Source organism: Phoca vitulina, unplaced genomic scaffold (genome assembly GCF_004348235.1).
Source record: "Phoca vitulina isolate PV1807 unplaced genomic scaffold, GSC_HSeal_1.0 scaffold9, whole genome shotgun sequence".
Lineage (NCBI taxonomy): Eukaryota > Metazoa > Chordata > Mammalia > Carnivora > Phocidae > Phoca > Phoca vitulina.
In genome coordinates, this window is record NW_022589712.1 from 32,513,415 (window position 1) to 32,534,409 (window position 20,995).

Consider the following 20,995-nt stretch of genomic DNA (forward strand, 5'->3'; position numbering starts at 1 on the left):
AGTTGGTAAACAGGATTTAAGGGCGGGATGTAGCGGGTAAAAAAGCCTTGCACACGGGCATTAGCAGTCACTAACCAGGGCAGTTCTGGCCGCCAGACGCATCTTTCCAGCTCTGGATACCCGGCGACCGCGACGGCGAATCCCGCGGGAAGGGCCGCCCCAGGGGCGTGGCTTGAGAGCGGGGGGCGTGGTACGGCCCGCGGGGGTTTCCGCGCTGGGGGCGCGTCCGGCGGGGGCGCAGGAGGGGCTTCCGCCGCGAGGGGGCGGGGCTGGCGCGCCGAGTCCTCTGACGGCCCCAGCCAGGGAATTTCAATTTGAAACCTAGCGGAGGGAGGAGGCGGGCGCCGCGGCCCGGCTGCTGGGGCTGGAGCTGGACCAGTCCCCGCGGCGAGCGAGTCCTTGGAGGTGCAGTGTCTGGGTAAGGAGGCTTGCGGGGCTGCGGAATGGCGGGCCTGGGTCGGGGGAGCCCGGGCCGAGCGGCCAGTCCCTGCTGAGCTGCAGGAGCGGCTCGGATTTTTCCTCTGGCTGCAGCTGGGAAGCTGATCCCTGGCAGGAAGCGGTGGCGGGACGGTCCCACCGTGGGGGAGGGCGACCGGCTTTGGGATTTTCTGCCGCTCCCTCTCTCCTCTCCTCCCCCTCTCTACCGGACCCCATTCCCGCCCGGAGGTCCAGGTCCTGTTGCTCCAGGCCGGATTCCCGCTTCCCCGCTCCACTGCGGTCCCCCCTATCTTCCTTCCCGGGAGTCGGGGCCACGTCTGGTCTGAGCCGGGAGAGGTAGGGGCATGGTGAGGGCTGCGCCGGCCCCGCCGAGGTGCCCGTGGGCTCAGGGTCGCGCGTCCGGGGCCCCGCGGAGAGGCTGGAGGAGGAATCCGGCTCCATCCCGGGCGCGGGCCGCGGCGCGCGAGCCGATCCCAGCGTGGAGCACAACTCGGGGGCTCCGGGGAGGCGGAGGCGGCGTTCTTCATGAGGATGGTTTGGGGAGAGGAAACGCGGACGGGGACGCCGCGCCTTCCCGGGCCGGCCGCGCGCGTGGGCTCTGCGGGGAGCTGGGCGAGCGGGGCGCGTCGGCTCCACGCGCCCCGCCGAGCCGTTCCGCCCGGCGTCCGCCCGCGCGCGCCCGGGTCGCCGTCCCGGAGGACGCCCGCGGCCCGGGCCGCTGCGGAGAGCGGTGCACTCTTGCGCTCTGCTCCCTACAACTGCGACACCCAGGCCATCTCTGCCCCGATGGCTCGTTTGCCTCCTCTGGGGCCGTGGGCAGAGGGTTGGGAACGGTTTTAGGTGAGCTGCAGGGGGAGAGAAGAGAAGAACGGAACCAAACGAGACGCTGCCCCCCCTCCCCCAGCCGCCGGGATGTCTGCGGGGGCGTCGTCGGTCCTTACACTTTCCAAAATCGCTCACCTCCTCCGAGGTCAGGGTTTTTTGGTGAGATTAGAAGAGCTCTCGCCTACAGTCTGTTATTTTTAGGGGAGGGTCTCTTGAGAAGCCCTCCCTACTAATTTAGGATGCCTTAAACTGAATTCTCCATCACTACAACCGCTGCCGCCGTGATTAAGAGGGAGGAGCAGTGGATTTTTTTTTTTTTTTTTTGAATCACATCTTTTCCTCAGTTTCTTGAACTTCTTGCCTCCAAAATGTTGTCTTTGGGGTGTCGTGCCAGAGACTTGTTCTTCTTACTGTTATATAAGCTTTTTTTTTTTCTTTAATGATTCTTACAGTTTTGCCTTTATTCGTCCATATTCTTTGCTCCTCCCCCTCCTTTTTTCTTCTCTCACCGGAATGCATTATTTCTATATTCTCTATCTATAATACTGTGTGAGAATTAGCAGTTTAGTTTAGCTTTCTATCACATTTCACCTTAGGTTTAACACTTGAGGAAAACTGAGTCAATTTCTTGGCCGCAGGAGCTGGGATGTAGGATTCTCAGGCTTTGAATAGTTTTTACTGGGAAACCAATAGTACTTACTCCTGTTCAGTTTCTGTTTGCAGCCTCATTGCTGTGAGAAATCACTGGATTGCTGTTGCAGTCACTGATGGGGCTGCATTGCAACGCAATCTTGGATTAGGATAAGGGCCAAACGACTACCATACATCAGGCTGACACAGTTTTTAAAGAGCCAGGCAGTGTCACCTGTTAGAGCTCCCGTGATCAGTTCTGTAATTCAGTTTGAGAACCACCATCAAACCTCAGATATCTACTCTTTGGAGGTTATTGGAGAACTGTACAAGTGATAATGACTTGGAACAATGGCGTGGATTTAGGGCTCATTTAATCCTATCCTGTCTTCCTCACTTCTTGGGCAGAATTCCCACTGAAGTCAGTAGTGGTCTTGTGTGCAGAAGGACTGCTGAGAACAAGAGACTGCTCATTTAGAGTAAGGGGAGGGGACAGTTTCTTTCCTTTTAAAACACCCTGCTTTAAGAAAGACCTAGTCATAACAGTTTTTTAATCTTTTACCTCCAGTCCTAGTAGTTAGAGCACTGTGTGCAAAGACCTTCCAGAGAAAATAGGTGGGTGACTTGAGCCCCCAACTTCAAATTCTTAGTGTCTGAATTGGATGGGGATTGCTTAAAACGATTAAAAGTGATAATTTAACAAAGTTAGAATTTTAGTGAAATTATTACCAACTTCTGTAAAAAATTTAAGCTGTTATGGAATATTTTCAACTGGGATGTATTATTAAATTGGGTATGTATGCAACTGGGTATGTACGTTAAAATCAGAAATTTAATCCCAAATAGAAAGAAGCAAATTTGCAGATTTAGGGGATGAATCTGAAGGGAAAATAACTGCAAAAAATAACTGCAAATGTAAAACAGGGAAATTCAGATAGCTCTTACTGTATTTGGAGAGGTAGCTTTTAGTACACATACAGGTGTTAGTGACTCTCCGGGCCCATCATTATTAGATTTGTGAGCACTCGACACTTTCCAGTTTAGCTTTGTGCTGATCTGAGTTGGTGAGCTTGTTAGGTCCTTTGCTTCTTAACGTAACGTTCCTGTGGCTTACCCTTTCCAAATTGCCAGTTATAAAGAATCGAGTTTAGAAGACCTATCCAGTCACCAGATTTTAAAAATAGATTTTTAAAAATCATAACCATGTCCATGTGTACTACCCAACCACTTGCTTTCAACTAAAAATACTTGCAAAGATGACAAAGCAGTCCTCAACCAAAATATTTATTGGTAAAATTACTCTGTAATTAGTAATATTGTATAGTTATGTTTAACGTCAGGTTTTGCTCTGAATCACCACTCTCATATTACTGTGGCTAGAGAACTGTAAGGGTTTTTATCTTTGCCATTTTATTTAGCAATGTGGGGTTTATATTTTATATAGTAGAATGCTAAGTATTTTTAAAGATTTGACTTTGTTTCTGTTTCCACAGAAAAGTATGGGCCTTTTGTCTTTGTTTTTTAAACCGAAGTAGTCTTTTTGAAAGCTGTGTGTCACCTTTTTGGAAAAGTATGCCTTGCTAATATTTTTGTAAGGCAATATAGTAGCTTATAGGGATCTATACTGCTGAGAGTCAAATTTTGCATTTCTAAAATCTCTGTTTTTACTTGGAGAAAACAAAGGAAATGTGCCTACCTCCCCCGCCCCACCTTTATTTAGAAACATCTCCAGTGGCCTTGTTTGCTTTCTCAGATTCAGAATTACTGTACCTAACCACTGGGTACCCTTACAGATTTAAAAGCTGTAAGTAAATGTTTATGCTGGCTTCAGTAGTCTAGCAAATACTAGCCAAACCCTAATTTACTGCCCTTTTATAGAATCTTGGAATCTCGGGTCTGGACCTTTAGGAGTCAGCAAATCCACTCTCAGCCCTTGTCCTCTTTCCCCAACAAACATTTCCAGACTCTTTGGAAGGCCTGAGTTAATAGAAGATTTGTATATAAATCCCCCACAGATTCCAGACAGAGCATCCTTTGGAAATGCCACGTTTTGGCACAAATCAGCAACTCAATATTGATAAGATATCTGTCATTCATCTGGGCAGTGCCCCAGACTAAAATCTAAGATGGAGTCATGGCTGGTATCATTAGCTATAGGGGAATGGCCTCCCAAGTATAAATACTTTAGTTATATAGAAGTTACAGGTAAGCCAAAAAGGAAAGAGAGGAATCATCTCTAATAGCTAGAAATAACTGATAGTGATAACCAGTGCTTTTTAAAGCTTTTCTGTAAAGTGTGTATGGGTGTGCATTTTGTATGAGAGAGGGAATATATTCATGTATATATGTATATATATTTGTTATGTGAAGTATCTATAACATTGTACTTAATATATTTGACAAATCTATTCATTGAACCTTTGTAGAATATTTTGGAGGTGCTTTTAGTGAAGATTCTTTGAAAGTTGGAGTTGATGTAGAACCTGGTACTATTTCATGTAGAAATGTCATGTAGGCAATATTTCATATAGGGGATTTGCTTTTCTCACTTTGTGGTTGTATTGAGATCTGTGTGGGTTTCTTAGATGTGTATTTTTCATGTCTAGAAGTATAACTTCTCTCAATACCCAGTGTTTGGGATAGTATTTATTTTAATGAGAATTTCAGTGGTTTTCTCAATTTTCTCATTTTTAAAAAAAGATTTTATTTATTTATTTGAGAGAGAGAGAGAGAATGAGAGCATGAGTAGGGTAGAAGGGCTGAGGGAGAGGGAGAAGCAGGCTCCCTGTTGAGCAGGGAGCTGGACGCAGGGTCGATCCCAGGACCTTGAGATTATGACCTGAGCCTAAGGCAGACCTTTAACTGACTAAGCTGCCCAGGCGCCCCTCAATTTTCTCATTTTTAAAGTGACGTCACTTACCCGTTAGTATAGGGACAATACTACATTTTATACTGCTTCTGGATTTTTTTCCTGAAGATTGAATTTGGGCTAATTTCATATTCTCAATTACTTATAATATGGAAATATGTTTTCATTTCATGGATATTGCTCTTCCTATTAATATTTTTTCACTTTAGCAAATTAGAGCCATAAAGGTCTAGATGTATGTAGATTGCCTCCTAAATAATCCTTATAGTAATATGGAATACATGTGAGGAATAAGAATTATCTGTTTATTCACTCCAAGAAATATCTTCAGTAAGGCTTTGTTTTAGGTAGCCAAGTTACCATTTTGCATATGTAACTAACTTCAGTGTCATGGGGATGGTGTTCGTTCTTTCTAGGTTAAGAACTAGAGCGCATGGAAAGGGCTCCAAAGTGATTTGTCTGTTCATCTGTGGACACTTTATTGTCTAGATCAGGTGGGGAAGTTCATTGTATCTAAACTAAAGCTTGCATTCTGTAACTGAAAAGCCAGTTTCCTTTTGCTTTGCTCTTTTTATGGCCTCACTATCAACCTCTTTGAAAAAAATGTTCAAATACATAAAGACTTATGTTACCTTCTGATTGCCTTATTCCAAGATAACTGTGATTTTTTTTTTTTAAGATTTAATTTATTTTGACAGGGAGAGTGTGAGCAGGGGGAGGGGCAGAGGCAGAGGAAGATAGAGAATCTCAAGCAGATTCCGCTCTGAGCATGGAGCCTGAAAAGGGGCTCCATCTCATGACACTGCAATCATGACCTGAGCCGAAACCCAGAGTGGGATGCTTAACCAACTGAGCCACCCAGGCACCCCAAGAGAACTGTGATTTTGGAAACTTTTCATATAGGTCTGATTATCTCCTCTCTAATCATCTTTTCTAAACCCTGAATTCAGGTTTCTAGATCTGTTGAGGTGGAACCACCACCCTGATAACAACAGTGCTGAGTTTAATCATATTTTTGAGTTTCCTATGTATTCTACCAGTATAAATACACATCCCACTATCTTAAAGACATTAAATTAAAATGTAATTTACACTTTGCCATAATTCTTAGGTTCTTTTTCTTTTCGTCCAGACAGGCTATCCCTTAGGTTCATTCACCTTAGGGGCCAGAAAGGAGCATCGAGAGTATTTAGTTTAGACACGCTTGATGTGGAGCGGGGTTAGTGGGGAAGGTACTGCTCAGTGTGGTTTATGAACTGCCTGAGACTTTAGTAAAGTGTGTGTTTACGTGCGTGCACACGTGTGTGTGTGTGTGTCTGAGTATCAGAGAGAGATTTTGGGGAGCAGTTTTTGAAAGCATTTTAGGAAACAGAAGATCAAAAACTGCTCTTTTAGTTCAGTTCTTATTTTTGAGGTTAGGAAACCTCATCTTGCTGGATTGGTTTATTTCTGGAGCTACCATGCAGCTGTATTCTGGGAATTCCCTTTGCCTTTCTTACTGGGCTCCCAGGTTACTGGGCTCTATGTCTGTTTCTTAACTCTTACTTTGTATGACTATATCCTCCGGTAGTTTCCAAGAAAGTGCAAGTGGAAAGTGAATTTTTTGAAACCTTGCATGTCTTAAAGCAGCTTTTTTCCACTCTTAAAATGCCTTTTTTTTTTTTTTTTTTTTAAGTAGGCTCCATGACCACTGTGGGGCATGAACTCACAACCCTGAGATCAAGAGTCACATGCTCTACTGACTGAGCCATCCAGGTACCCCTGAAATGCCTGTTTGTACTCTTTTTTTTTTAAAGATTTTATTTATTTATTTGAGACAGAGAGAATGAGAGAGAGAGAGCACATGAGAGGGGGGAGGGTCAGAGGGAGAAGCAGGCTCCCCGCCGAGCAGGGAGCCCGATGCGGGACTCGATCCAGGGACTCCAGGATCATGACCTGAGCCGAAGGCAGTCGCTTAACCAACTGAGCCACCCAGGCGCCCTGCCTGTTTGTACTCTTAAGGTGAATGCTTTTATAGTTTGGCTGGGTATAGAATTCTAAGTTAGTGATTACTTAACCTTTGACTTTTTCAGGCATTATTCTGTTGTATTCTGGCATACCAGTGCTGTTGAGAAGGAGTGACACAATTCTAATTTCTGCTTCTGTGTTTGTGGCTGGTTTGTTCTCCTTAGAAGTTTTTAGGATTTTCTCTTTGAACTTGGTGTTTTGAAATTTCATGATGGTGTGCTTTGGGTGTGGGAGTTTTTTTACTCATTGTGCTGGACACTCAGTGGGCTCTTTCAGGTTGGAAACTCTTGTCTTTTAGAAACATTCCTCTATGATAATTTCTCCCTCTATGTTTTCTGATCTTTCTGAAACTTCTGTTATTTGGATGTTGAATTTTCTAGATTGACTTTCCAATTTTATTAGTATTTTTTTGTTTTTTTTGTTTTTTGTTTCTGTCTTATACCATCTCTTTGTCTTTTTGCTTGGCTGTTGGCTTTCTTCAGTGTTTTCTTCTAATCTCTCTACTGAGTTTTTTTGTTTTCCCATTTTCCAAGCTGCTCCTTGGTCACTGAATTTCCTTTTTGGTAATGTCCTTTTTTTCCCCTGTGTATAGTATCTCCAGTCTAACCCTACTTGATGGCCCTTTGAACTTGTTTTCCCTTTGGAATGCTCTTCCCTCAGATACCTGCATTGCTTACTCCCTTAACTCCTTCAGATCTATGTGTTCTGTGATCATTTATTTGAAACTACAGCTCCACTCCCACACCTAGCCTAGTATGCCTTAAATCTCTTCCTTTTCTTTCTTTCTTCTATAGCACGTATTATTATCATCTGAGTGTAAACTGCAAGAAGGCAAATATTTTGTCTGTTTTGCACTTTGTGAATATGTGTTGACTGAGTCATCGGGCCTCCTTGTTTTCTGTGTGCCCCTCACATCTGCCCTCTGGGTCTGGATTCCGGAGACTTCCTTCAACTGCTTTATAGAGTGAACTTCTTGTCTTTTGGCTGCAAAGGTTGGGAGAGAGAGGGAAAGAGGAGGAGGACTTTCAGTGTTCCACGAGCTGTTTTCAGCTCTGTCTCTCACCTCAGCCCTCGGTGGCATCTGGAACCTCCACTTCCTAGGCTCTCAGGGCCTCTCCCAGCACGCAGATTGCTTCTTGGTGGGCCTCCACCAGAATGGGGATTCAGCTTTGGCTTCCTCTGCTTTGCTAAGTCAGTTACTTTGTACATCTGTTTCCCATCTTCTCAAATTCTGTTGATATATCGCATCTGCTGGCCTATCCCCTCCCTTTTTTGTCCCTCCCCTTTAAAAAAAAAAAAAAAATTTCCTTACTGTCATTTTAGTGTGGTTTTGGGAGGGAACAGAAATTAACTCATGTTCAGTCCACTGATTTAGGGTTTTAAATTGATAAAAATAAAATTCCCAAGATGACTATGGTAGTCACAGTTTGGTAAGGACTGCAGCCATAATAAAATTGTCCTTTTTTTCATGCCAGATACTGAGTTGAACTTCAGTTATATTTTATGTATATATATATATATATATATATATATATATATATATGTATATATATATGTATATATTCATATTCATATATATGAAGAGAGAGAGAAAGAGAAAGTCAGATGATTGAGCTAACATCTAGGGTGGATGGGAGTGGATGACTGATATATCTTTGAACAAGAAGGTGCTTCCTAGGAAGACTTCAGCAAATGTATTATTTTTTTTTTCTTGTGATAATTTCAAGGATTAGTTCAGTACAAATGCTTACAAATCTTATAGTATGTACTTGAATTAGATTTAAAAATACACAGTAGGGACACCTGGGTGGCACAGTTGGTTAAGCATCTGCCTTCAGCTTGGGTCATGATCTTGGGGTCCTGGGATTGAGCCCCACTTTGGGCTCCTTGCTTAGCGGGGAGTCTGCTTCTCCATCTCCCTCTGCTCCTCCCCACTGCTCATGCTCTCTCTCTCTCTCTCTCTCTCCCTGTCTCAAATAAATAAAATAAAATCTTAAAAAAAATACACAGTAAAAAGTTTGGCAGATATGTTTCAGAAATGGCAACCTTGGGGTGCCTGGGTGACTCAGTCAGTTAAGCATCTGCCTTCGGCTCATCGAGCCCCACATTAGGCTCCCTGCTCAGCGAGGAGCCCACTTCTCCTCCCTCTGCGGCTCCCTCTGCTTGTGCTCTCTCTCTCTCTCAAATAAATAAAATCTTCAGAAAAAAAAAAAAGAAATGGCAACCTAATTTTATACTGTTCTGAATACCTTAGTTTATCTTTAGACTGATACATGGTTTGCATACATGTATTTAAATATTCTTTGAATATTGATTCAGGGATTAGAGGAAACTTTGAACTCCTGTGGATTCTGTTAAATCCTTTCAGGGGAAAAATTTCATTACTAGAGCATGAATAGGAAGTGGGAATTACACGCATGTGAAGATACACATATGAGGGATTTTTGTGTATGGAGTTTGGGGCAACAGAAATGGAGTTCTGAATAAGGTAGTGGCTGGAAGGTGTGAGGAAGCCCCAGAAGACCCAAAGACTCATATGTGTGTGTGGTTAGTGTAGGTTAAATTGTTTGGTGGGTTTTATAGATTCATAAATTCAAGTACTCTGTTCCTTCATGTAGAAGGTGTTGCAGACAGTAGATCAGGATAGTATTTCCCCGAAGTGTGGTGGTTTGTTAAAATGAGTTAAGTACACAGATGAATCTTTTTCTTTTACTGGTTAAATATATATGTCAGTGTACATCAGAAAAACAGACAAGTGCTTCAAACCTATGATTTCATTGATATTAACTTAGCATAAGGCTAAAATAAAGTAGGTATTTTTTAAGTAACTTGATTTAAAAATAACTATCTTTATCTTTAAGTGTTTGGATTTGGCAAAAACTATAAAGTTGGTATGTGAGTGAAGTTTGAGAAACATTGGGTGTGTTAAAATATCATTTTCTTCATCAAGGTCATTGACAGATTTTTTTCTTTCTCCTAATAGATAACAGCATAAAACTGTATGTGATGGTCGCGGCAGAGACTTCTAATGGTTTTCTTTTCTTTTCTTTTTTTTTAAATTGTTTTAATTTGTAAAGCTTTTTTTTTTCTTTTCAAAGTAAATCATTAGAACATTTTCTCACTTGATTCTTTTTTTTTTTTTTTTAAGATTTTATTTATTTATTTGACAGAGAGAGACACAGCGAGAGAGGGAACACAAGCAGAGGGAGTGGGAGAAGGAGAAGCAGGCTTCCTGCTGAGCAGGGAGCCCGATGCGGGGCTCCATCCCAGGACCCTGGGATCATGACCCGAGCCAAGGCAGATGCTTAACGACTGAGCCACCCAGGCGCCCCTCTCACTTGATTCTTAAAACGATTTCATACCCTATGTCTGACAGAGAAGAAAAGTGAGTCAGGAAGAGGTTAAACTTACCCAGAGTCATTCAGTTTCGTAATGGGGTTTCAGGCACAGCCAAGGCCTCCTTGTGTCCAGAGTTGTTGCCTTTGCTATGTGCTCTTCTGCTGCTAATGGAGTTGCCAATTGAATTTTTCTTGGAGAACTCGGGAAGCCTGCCAAGTTTTGTAGCTAGAGGTCTGTCCTGTAGCTCTCATCTATTTGTATCTTGAACCCTGAAGGTAGACAGAGCTAGGTCTTCCAAAAATAGTTCAATAAGTGTGTCAACATTTTGAGATACTGTTGAAAAAACAAGGAAGTAGAAGTCCTACGGGATTATTAGAAAATGGTGCCAAAGGCCTTCACTAGGATTTGAAAAGCAAATGTGGCAGGGTCATATGCTAGACAATGGTGCATATTCACCCTTCGTCTGGGGAGCCCGCTCTCACTGTGATAATCTTTCACTTTTCCCCGGTATGCTCGGTTTAATTGCTTTTGGATTCTGGTAGAAAAGCTGCTAAATGAACACCTTCCTTGAAAATTTTTCTTTAATCCACTTCTCTTAAGGAGAAAAAGGGAAACTCGTTTTTCTTCATAAAATGAATACAGATTGTGTATGGGAAAGGTTAAAGTGTCAAGAAATGAGTTGGGTCTGTCTACTGACAAAGGAATCAAGAGTTTATCCATGAGCTTGTAACCAGAACTGTTTTTGGATCTTAGCCATTAAAATCAACATCAGTAAAGCCTGCGTCTTAATTTCTTTAATGCCAAGATTGTCTGTTTTAAATTGCACACATATGGGAATATGAATACATTTGTTCACCCCCCCCACTTCCCCCACCTGCAACAGAAAAATAAAGGTATGTGGAAGATATTCTTAACTTTTGCAGCTCTGCAGTGATGAGCTGTAGATGTGGGCAGCATGGTAGTGGAGATGTGGCTCGAGCTTTTCTCATTGAGGCCAGTTCACTTTCATCCCCAGTGCTGCAAGCTTAAATGGGAAGAACCACGGGTAGGTTTTAGAGCATTTTATGGATCTGTGATCCCTATGTTTGTTACTTGCTCCGTGCAGCACACATGATAGCAGTGAAGGACAATGTGGCACTTTTCTCAGGACCTGTTTTTGGTTGGTGGAGTTTTTTAAAGTCATGTTTTTACTGTATCTGGTTATTTATTGACGGGGTTTTTGGCAGAAGGAATCTACCATTGTTTAGTTACAGAAAAGTGTCTTTCTTTTTAAACTTTTTATTATGGAGAGTTTAAGATACATTCAGAAGTAGAGAGAACACTAACATAGTGAACCCCAGGTACCCTCACCCAGCTTTGATAATTACCAGGCCATAGCCAGTCACGTCTCATCTATATTTTTCTTTCCACTCTCGATACTACCCTCCTCCCAGAATTACTTTGAAGCAAATTCTAGACATCATATAATTTCATTTGTAGATAGGTAAGATATTTCCTCCTGCCCCTTCTTCTTGGCGTGTGCTTTCTAGTCTCCAAAAAAAAGTTCATGTTCATTACTGCTTTTTTAGAATTATAGAAATTAGTTCCTTTGCAACATGGTCAGTTGCCATGTTTTTGGAATAAATATCTGACTCTTGTTTTGATCAGTGAAAGCAGTTTCATCTAAATGTAGCATTGTGGACATAGGAAATGCTTTTTAGCCAGTGCTAAAAACCCCAGTATTTTCTAAACCAAATCAGAGCTGATCTTCAAACTCCAGTATATTCTCAAGGTGGTGTTGCTGTTCTATACATTTTTCCCCCTCATGGCTCCTATATTTACACCAGACTTGAATGATTTTAGATTTTCCTTTTTTTCTCCTTTCCTCTCTCCCACGCTCCCCCCTCTCTCTCTTTCATTCTTCTTTTGCTTAGCATGGTTTAGTTGGCAATATGTTAGAAGTAGACCAAGTGAAACATTCTTTTCAGCTGACTGAATTTTAATGGGACTACACAGTTACTGTAAAATCAGATCAACCTGCCATGTGTATGGTCTGGAAGTATAGAGGGAAAGTGCATGATTCAAACATGGATCATATATTAGTTTATAAATTCTATTTGTAAATCAAAAGGTTGGCATTATAGCTGAAGCTGACAATCACTTAGTAGTTGAAATGCATTTCCTAATTAATAAAGGCAGGATTTTTATGTGAGAGGTAGTTTATTTTATATTTTAATTTTTACTTTTAATTAATTAATTTTTTAGAGAGAGAGTGCATGAGCAGGGAGGGCCAGAGGGAGAGAGAGAATCTTAAGCAGGCTCCACGCCCAGCACAGAGCCCAGTGTGTGGCTAGATTTCACAACCCTGAGATCATGACCTGAGCTGAAATCAAGAGTCAGACACTTAACTGACTGAGCCACGCGGGCGCCCCTAATTTTTACTTTTAATTAAAATACAGTTTAGTATGTTTCCTTTGTAAAGTCATTACATGCTGAATTATTTTAATATGTACTCTATTGAAATATATTTTAATGTCTAGTTTATTTTCTTTGTAAAGACATTACGTGTTGAATTAGAAGATATGATAACATTTCTTGAATAGTTAATATGTGTCAGATACTGTTTTATGAGCACTTTTGCTTAGTGTTTTTGTTGAATCCTTGCTGTGTAACCCAGTGGGGTAGGTACTGTTGTTCTAGGTTTGCCTGTAAGAAAACGAAGGCACCACAAGGTTAAATAACTTGCTCAGGGTCACTCAGCTAATTAATGGCAGAGGAGGGATTTGAACCTGGGTGGTCTGGCTCCAGAGTGTACGGTCGTAACTGCTGTCCTCTATTATCCCTAAGATACATGTAAATTCCTTCCTCATATCCTATTCCTACTTGCATTCTCCTCCCCAGTGGTAACTATTTTGAACCGTGGCCAATCCTACACTATTGCATTAGTGTGTAATTTTAATTTGATCACTGGGGGTAGTTTTCATTGAGAAACTGGAAAGCAGTTAATGAGATTCTACTCTTGTTCCTTTACTGGCTATAGTTATAAAGGAGAAAGGGGGACAGGTAGAAGCATACAGATCCTAGAAAGGTGGTAACTACTGATGTTTGTCTTACTTTGCCCCAACTGTTTTTTTAAATGGAATATTGAGTCTGGCTGGAATGTTGACAGGTCACAGAGGAGTTGCTGAAGTCAGTAGTTCAAAGTACCATTGAACGATCAAAATTTTTGCCTTTACTTGAGTACCTTGAAGTGTCAGGTGTATTGGAACTTCGGCTATCATTGATCTGTCCTGAAAGAATAGACTTTTGTGGGAGTTTGTCCTGGGTCTTTAGTGACTGGAATTTTAACAAACCAGGTACCTGATACTTTTTTTTCTTCCCTTTTTTCCTGGGAGCAGAGGGTAGAAAGAAAATTGTTCTAACCCCAAGTCCCACCTCAACCAGTTACTAAGTGTGACGTTGGGGAAGTGATGTTGCTTCTTGTGCCTTTCTTTTAAATGGTTCAGGTGCCCTGAATTAAGTCCTAATCCATATAAGATGTCTGTGGCTCATTCATTCGTCTCTATGGAGAAAGTCATTTAAAGTGCCCTTCCTTAGAGGAAAAACATAGACATAGGATTTTGGCAAAACATTTGATAAAGCTTTCATGCTATCTTTTTTTAAAAAATATTTATTTAATCGAGAAGAGAGAGGAGAGCATAAATGGAGGGGGGAGGGGCAGATGGAGAGGGAGAAGCAGACTCCCCATTGAGCAGGGAGCCCTATGTGGGACTCGATCCCAGGACCCTGAGATCACAACCTGAGCCAAAGGCAGACGCCTAACCGACTGTGAGCCACCCAGGCGCCCCTCATGGTATCTTTATAGCAATTTTGGGAAAATGCTGTTCAGTTGTGGGAAGTCTGTGGCAGTGATTATTACTGAAATTTTAATCTTGGCTATCTCCTATCTAAAATATTTTTTTTGCCAGTGAGTTTTATGATGACAGACAAGGACTGCTGATCAGATTTACAGATGTCATGGACGTTTGTAGGGAAACCTATTAAGCCGTAGGCAGATTGTCTTGTTAGCTGCAATGGTTGAAATAAGTAAGATGAAATTTTTTTTTGAAATGAACGTTAAGTCTGCTTGATTATAAGCTCCTTCACAGAGTTCTAAGTGCAGTGTTGGCCTTCTTTTCAATGGGAAGATTTATTAAAAAGTAGTAGATGCTTTTGTATTCCTCAGTACGAAGCATGTTGACTTGTGGTCTCACCAGTGCGCTGACATTACTCTAATCCAGGTAATAGATGGCCCTGTGGTCAAATCTATTGAATGATTTCTTCCCCTGTATTATTTTTGACATTCTTGACATAGCATTGTCTTTGAAATTCTCTTTTTACATGTTGCAGTGCTTTGTTCTACTTCTGTTCTTTGAAGACTTCTATTCCTCTCACTATCTCTTCAGCCTTTCCCTGTTTCCTGGGATTCTGTCCTCAGCCTTTGACTCACCCAAGACTTAACCTGCCATCATAATCTGTTAAGTCTTTCCAAGCTAAGTCTTTTTCACTTTGAGGAGTCTCTGCCAGTATATCAAAGGAAGTTTTTAAGTGAATATGTGAAATATGTAGGGTGGAATGTGGGCTGTCATTGATTATTCTGTTTTGACTTGGAATATTTTGTTGGTTTTTAGGTACTGCATTTTAAGGGCTATGTAGTATGTACTACATAGTGCGTGATACTATGTTTGATAAAAACCAGTGGAAGATTAGACAAACTAAAGCCTTGTCCTTGAAGGGTGCCTGGGATGTTGAGGTTAGGAGAAACCATAGCAACAGGAGGAACTAGCTGTTGAGATAACTGAAGGGCAAGCAACTTGTTGTGGTGTTTTGAGAGCTATCTTTTGAGCACTGGCTTTCTTTCTTTTTTTTTTTTATTTATTTGAGAGAGAGAGAGAGAGAGCGTGCATGAGTGCGGGGAGGGGCAGAGGGAGAGGGAGAAGAGAGAGAATCTAAAGCAGACTCGCCACTCAGCACAGCCTGATGCAGGGCTCAATCCCAGGACCCTGAGATCCTCACCTGAGCTGAAACCAAGAATCACACCCTCAACCGACCGAACCACCCAGGCGCCCGTTGAGTGCTGGGTTTCTAACTTTTTTTTTTTTTTTTTGACAAAACCCACCATTCGACATAGATTTTATATCTTGGCCCTTTATCAGTATGGAAGTCTGTATGTGTATGTGTATATGTGTGTGTATATATATATGTGTGTGTGTGTGTATGTAAAGAACAGAAACAAGCTTCATAAGTTTGGTCTTAGCTTTACTATGTACAATTCACTCTGAGATTTTCTTTTCTGCATCATCATCATCATCATCATCATAATAATAATAAAAATACCAGTCAACAATTTACTAGCTTGATTTCACAACTCATGAATGGACTGTGATCTGTGTTTGAAAAACCCTTTTTTTCATGGTAAAACAGATCTGGAGAAAGAAAGTTTCCTTTTTCGTGTAAGAGGAGTTTTTTGACAGTTGGAGCAGACAGAAACTGGAGTGGGCTGTCTTGGGAGAAAGTGACTTTCCTAGGGTTTGAAGGACCTCCTCCAGAGGCTGGTAATTGCCTGGTGGGAGGTGGGAGGGGGTGTCACTGGGTGGGAGGTGGGACTTTGAGGCCACCAAGTCTTAAGATTTTATGATTCTCATTTTCTGACTTGCTAAAATTTTAATAAGGCGATTAAAGTTATTTCAAGATGAAAAATACTAATTCTAAATTATTTGTTAATATTCTACTTTAGGTAAAAAATGTCTCACTGTTCTCTTTTAGATATTAAAAAATTTTTTTAAGTTAAAAAATTTATAAGTTAACTTTGTTATTCCTTTTTTTAATGAAACAGCTTTATTTGGAAAGTTTTAAATATGTACCAGGGGAAATTGAATAGTATGATGCCTCTCCCCACCCAGTGCATCCCCATCACCCAGCTTTAACAGCGATCAGCTGGTAGCTAGCCTTGCTTTATCTATATCCCTAGTCACTTTACCTGCAACAGGATTATTTTGAAGCAAATCCTAGGCATCTTTTCGTTCCATCTACATAGATTTCAATATATCTTTCCTTTTTTAAAAATATTTTATTTATTTTAAGTAATCTCTGTACCCAACATGGGGCTCCCAACTCATGAGCCTGAGGTCAAGAGTCCCATGCTCCTCTGACTGAGTTAAGCAGGTGCCCCTCAATATATGTTTCTTTTTTTTTTTTTTAAGATTTTATTTATTCGACAGAGAGAGAACACAATCAGGAGGGAATGGGAGAGGGAGAAGCAGGCTCCCCTCGGAGCAGAGAGGCTGATGGGGGGCTCAATCTCAGGACCCTGGGATCATGACCTGAGCCGAAGGCAGACACTTAACCGACTGAGCCACACAATATCATTATTACATCTAAAAAAATTAACGGTTAATTTTTAATATCATCAAATATTCACTTTGTTCAGATTTCTAATTTGTTTTTGTTTTCTTTCAGTTTTTGTTTGAAATAGGATCCAAATTAGGTGCCTACATTGTGGAATAGTGATTCTCTTTATAGGTTCTGTCTCTTTTTCTCTTTTATATATATATATATTTTTAAAGGTTTTATTTATTTATTTGACAGAGAGAGACACAGCGATAGAGGGAATACAGCAGGGGGAGTGGGAGAGGGAGAAGCAGGCTTCCCGCCAAGCAGGGAGCCTGATGCGGGGCTCAATCCCAGGACCCTGGGATCATGACCTGAGCTGAAGGCATACACTTAACGACTGAGCCACCCAGGTGCCCCTCTTTTATATTTTCTTGTAATTTATTTTTTTTGAAGAATTTGGATTGTTTGTCCTGTATCATTCCTACAATATTTATTTTGCTGATTTTATTCCTGTGGCATAGTTTTAACCTGTTCTTCTGTTTTGTAAATTGATAGTTACATAGACGCTTTTTATCAGCTTCAGGTTCAGTTAAAATTTTTTTTTTTTGCTATGAGTATGTGTTTGGTTCTGTTACTTCTTAAAACCACTCAGAGTATACCAAGACTAATTGTAAAGGCGATTGGATTTCTTACTTAGTTCTTCATTTTCTCAAATCATTCTAAGCCAAATTTCCCATAAAAACAGATGGAACCACTTAGAAATTTGGGAAGATAATAATCCTCTGCAAACACCACATCCAAATACAAATTACACAAGAGTTTCTAGTCCAGCTTCCTTTCCAAAAAAGAAAGGGAAAAAGCAGATGCCTTAGTAATTTCTACAGACCACAAACCAGGTTTTCAGTTAAAGTGAGACATTTTACAGTAAAATCAGTCTTGATTTTTCTAGCACGATATGGAAACATTTCGGTTTTGCTAGTTAAATTTCCCACCCAGTAAGCAAGTATTGTTGGTGGCCATGGCCCCCGCCCCCTCCCTTGTCGGTTGCAAGTAAAAGGATAAAAGTGGGAAGACAGCAAGTCAGAAAGCAAATCAATATGTGTGGAAAATCAAGTAAATGTGTTCTGTGGTGATCACTTTTTATCATGAAAAACTTCAGATGTACAAATAGAGAAGATAGTGTAATGTACATCCATATGCCCCCACCTAGTTTCCCCCTCATGTTTAGTACACTTTGTAAAAGTTGGGTATGGGTTCACACTGCTATTCACCAGGCTCTTCCCTTTTTTCATTTGTGGTGAGGCTTGTGGCATAGGCCTTACAAGCTTCTTCCTTCTCTCGTCAGTGTTGGTAAATCTTTTGCTAGATTTTATTTTATCTTAGTTGGTATTTATTATGTTAGGTAGTAGGTGAAGAAGATTCTGTGATTAGGTAAAGGTGCTTTGATGAGGCTTCATTCCCTGCTTTTTTTTTTTTTTTTTAAACTTTTTATTATGGAACCTATAAAACATGGAGCAGTGAATCTCCATGAACCCATCTTCTAGCTAATTATTAACATATGGTCAATTTTGTGTCATCTACATGCCACCAAACGCCTGTCTCCTTACTCTGGCCTTGCTGGATGGTTTTATTTTATTTTTATTTTTTTAAAAGACTATTTATTTGAGAGCGAGAGCGAGTGCACGAGCAGCAGGGGGAGGGGCAGAAAGAGAGGGAGAAGCAGACTCCCTGCTCATCAAGGAGCCAGATGCGGGGCTCAATCCCAGGACCCTGAGTTCATGACCTGAGCTGAAGGCAGATGCTCGACTGACTGAGCCACCCAGGCACCCCTAGCTGGATAGTTTTAAAGCAAGTCCTAGATATTATATCACTTTACTCAAATACTTTTTTATATGTCTGTAGTAGATAAGCATTTATAAAAAAAAAACAAAACCACAAATCCATTGGCACATCTAAAAATTTAATATTTCCTTAATAGTAAATATTTGTGAGTTTCATGTGTTCCCATTTGTTTCATAAATGTTTTTATGGTTGGCTTGTTCAAGTCAGAACCCAAATAAGGTCTACATTTCATTTGGTTGATATGTCTCTTAAGTATCTTTATATGTAGTTGCTTTCTCCTCTTTCTCTTTCAGTTTCTCTGCTGAAGAAACTGTGTTGTTTCTTTAGAATTTCCCACATTTAGGATTTTGTTGATTGCATCCCTTTGGTGGTGGTTAATATGTTTCTCTTTTGTGAATATCCTCTTAAATTTGTAGGTAGATCTGGGGCTTAATTGATTCTGATGGTGATGGTGGTTTGGAGAATTCTTCATACAAATTTGTGTTTCTTACCTCATTTCTTCAAGACACATAGTGTATGGTTGGCTGTCTTCTTGGGGTTAAGGTTGATCAGTGGATTCAGGTATTGTCAGTCAACTTGATCCATCCATTGTAAATTTCCCATCAAGCTTTTGCCTAGTGGGTTTTTGGCAGCCATTGATGATCATTGCCTAGATACTTTTTTTTATTGCATTGACTTTTTACCTTATATTTTTTTCTCTGAAGTAATTTAAAATAAGTTATGGAACTCATAACATTTCACCCTAATTTCTTTATTATGTATTTGTAAAAAGAATATGGACATTTTCCCATTTAACCAGAATACTATTCTTATATATAACAACCGGTTGACAATAGTTCTCCCATATTATCTAATATCCAGTCTATATTAAAATCTCTTTAATCATCCCTGTGACATCCTATATGGCTTATTTATCAAACCAGGATCCTTTCAAGGAGCGCATACTACATTTGGTTATTGGTTTTGTTACTTAAGTCTCTTGTCATCTCAAATTATTCTCTTCCCATCCCTTTTCACTGTCTTTTCATGACAGTGACCTGTTGGAGAGATACGAGCAGAGGCCCAGTGTCTAGTAGACTATTTCTTTTTGACTCTTTCTTCAGACTCTTTGATTATCTCCATGTGGTGGTATTCAAAGTCATCTTCCATATTCTTTATTTAACACGAAGTACAATTTAGAGCTATAGGCTCAGTTAATTGAGAGTAAACATTTTTGGTAAGAGTATTTAATAGTCAAATTGTATGTTTCATATTACATCTTATCAGGGGCCATATCATGTTTTTTCACTATTATTGTAGCTAAGATTGATTAAGATAAAGATTGATCTCATTATAAAATTATATTTTCCCCTTTGAGAGTAGCATATAATCTGGGAGGAGTGAGACTTTGGCACCATGCAAACATCGACTTCCTTATCATCTAAATAATATTATCCATTGGTGACTCTCACTCGAATCAGTTATGTCATTGGAGGTGGCAACGTGATCATAAAATGGGATTTAAAGAAGAGTGGTGATCAAATACACATAACATTAAAATTTAACATTTTAACCATTTTCAGGGGTACAGTGACATTATTGTGCAGCTAATCTCCAGAACTCTTCATTTTGTAAGACCGAAACTCTGTACACTAAAATGGAATTTTTAAGTTTCATCATTCCTTCAACTTTATAAGCTTGCAATTTTCTGTGCAAAATAGCTTTCCTTCTTCAATGCAGGCTATTTGATTTCTGTGAAATACAATTTTTATTTGAAGTGCAGGATAAAATTTTTTCCCTTTATCACATTTCAGAATAAGCCATTAGTGTAAGAGTTAGTTCATGTTTTTTGTCTTTCTCTTTTTTGAGTGTCATTATTGGCTTGCGGATTTTTATATATTCATCGTATTTCAATCAGGTACAGTCAATTAAATCATTCTTTTATTTTTTTTAAGATTATTTATTTATTTATTTGACAGAGAGAGACACAGCGAGAGAGGGAACACGAGCAGGGGGAGTGGGAGAGGGAGAAGCAGGCTTCCCGCTGAGCAGGGAGCCCGATGTGGGGCTCGATCCCAGGACCCTGGGATCATGACCTGAGCTGAAGGCAGACGCTTAATGACTGAACCACCCAGGCGCCCCCAATCATTCTTTTAATGTTGAAATTGTCCCAATTTTGGCCAATGGGCCTTTGAGTTGGTGCCGAAGTCCTTTTGACATGATCCTATCAGACTCTGAAAGCAAGGAATATGTTTCTTTAAATGCGGTAAAGTTTCATTTGGAGAGCAGGGTCAAATCTTTATTAGCCATAGCACAAAAAAAGCATCTGTGTCACAGAAAAGTGCTGTAGAGCAGAGTAAAACCTTGCTACCAAAGTCCTAATTCATCAACAGATAGGAAAGCAGGGTGAAGTTAGTGATCTCGAAAGTCTTTTCTCATTTTATGTTCTGTGATTTTTTTTTTTTATTTTTTTTTACCATCTATACAGTTGTCTTACTATTTGGTTTTTATTGGAACAAATACTTCTTCTTCTTTTTTTTTTCAGTTTATTTAAGTTATCTCTGCACCCACTGTGGGGCTCAAACCAATAACCCCAAGATCAAGAGTTTCATTCTCTTCTGACTGAGCCAGCCAGGTGCCCCAGAACAAAATATTTCAAGAGTGTTGTCAGATTTTGTCTTGAACAACATCTTTATTACTTTCTTCCTATTCTGA

The 20,995-nt window shown here is 40.5% G+C and overlaps 1 protein-coding gene across 14 annotated transcripts in view; it reads left to right on the forward strand.

The window, feature by feature from the left end:
• Positions 1-288: 288 nt before the first annotated feature.
• EPB41L2 (erythrocyte membrane protein band 4.1 like 2) overlaps positions 289-20,995 on the forward strand; it is a 210,278-nt gene continuing 189,571 nt past the window's right edge. For 2 of the 14 annotated variants that reach the window (XM_032407872.1, XM_032407869.1), the window contains exon 1: positions 293-418. The gene's annotated coding sequence lies outside the window, so the exon portion shown is untranslated. Of the gene's footprint in view, positions 419-440; positions 775-20,995 lie in introns of those variants that run through there. The other 12 variants (XM_032407878.1, XM_032407873.1, XM_032407876.1 and 9 more) reach the window with 10 other exon arrangements.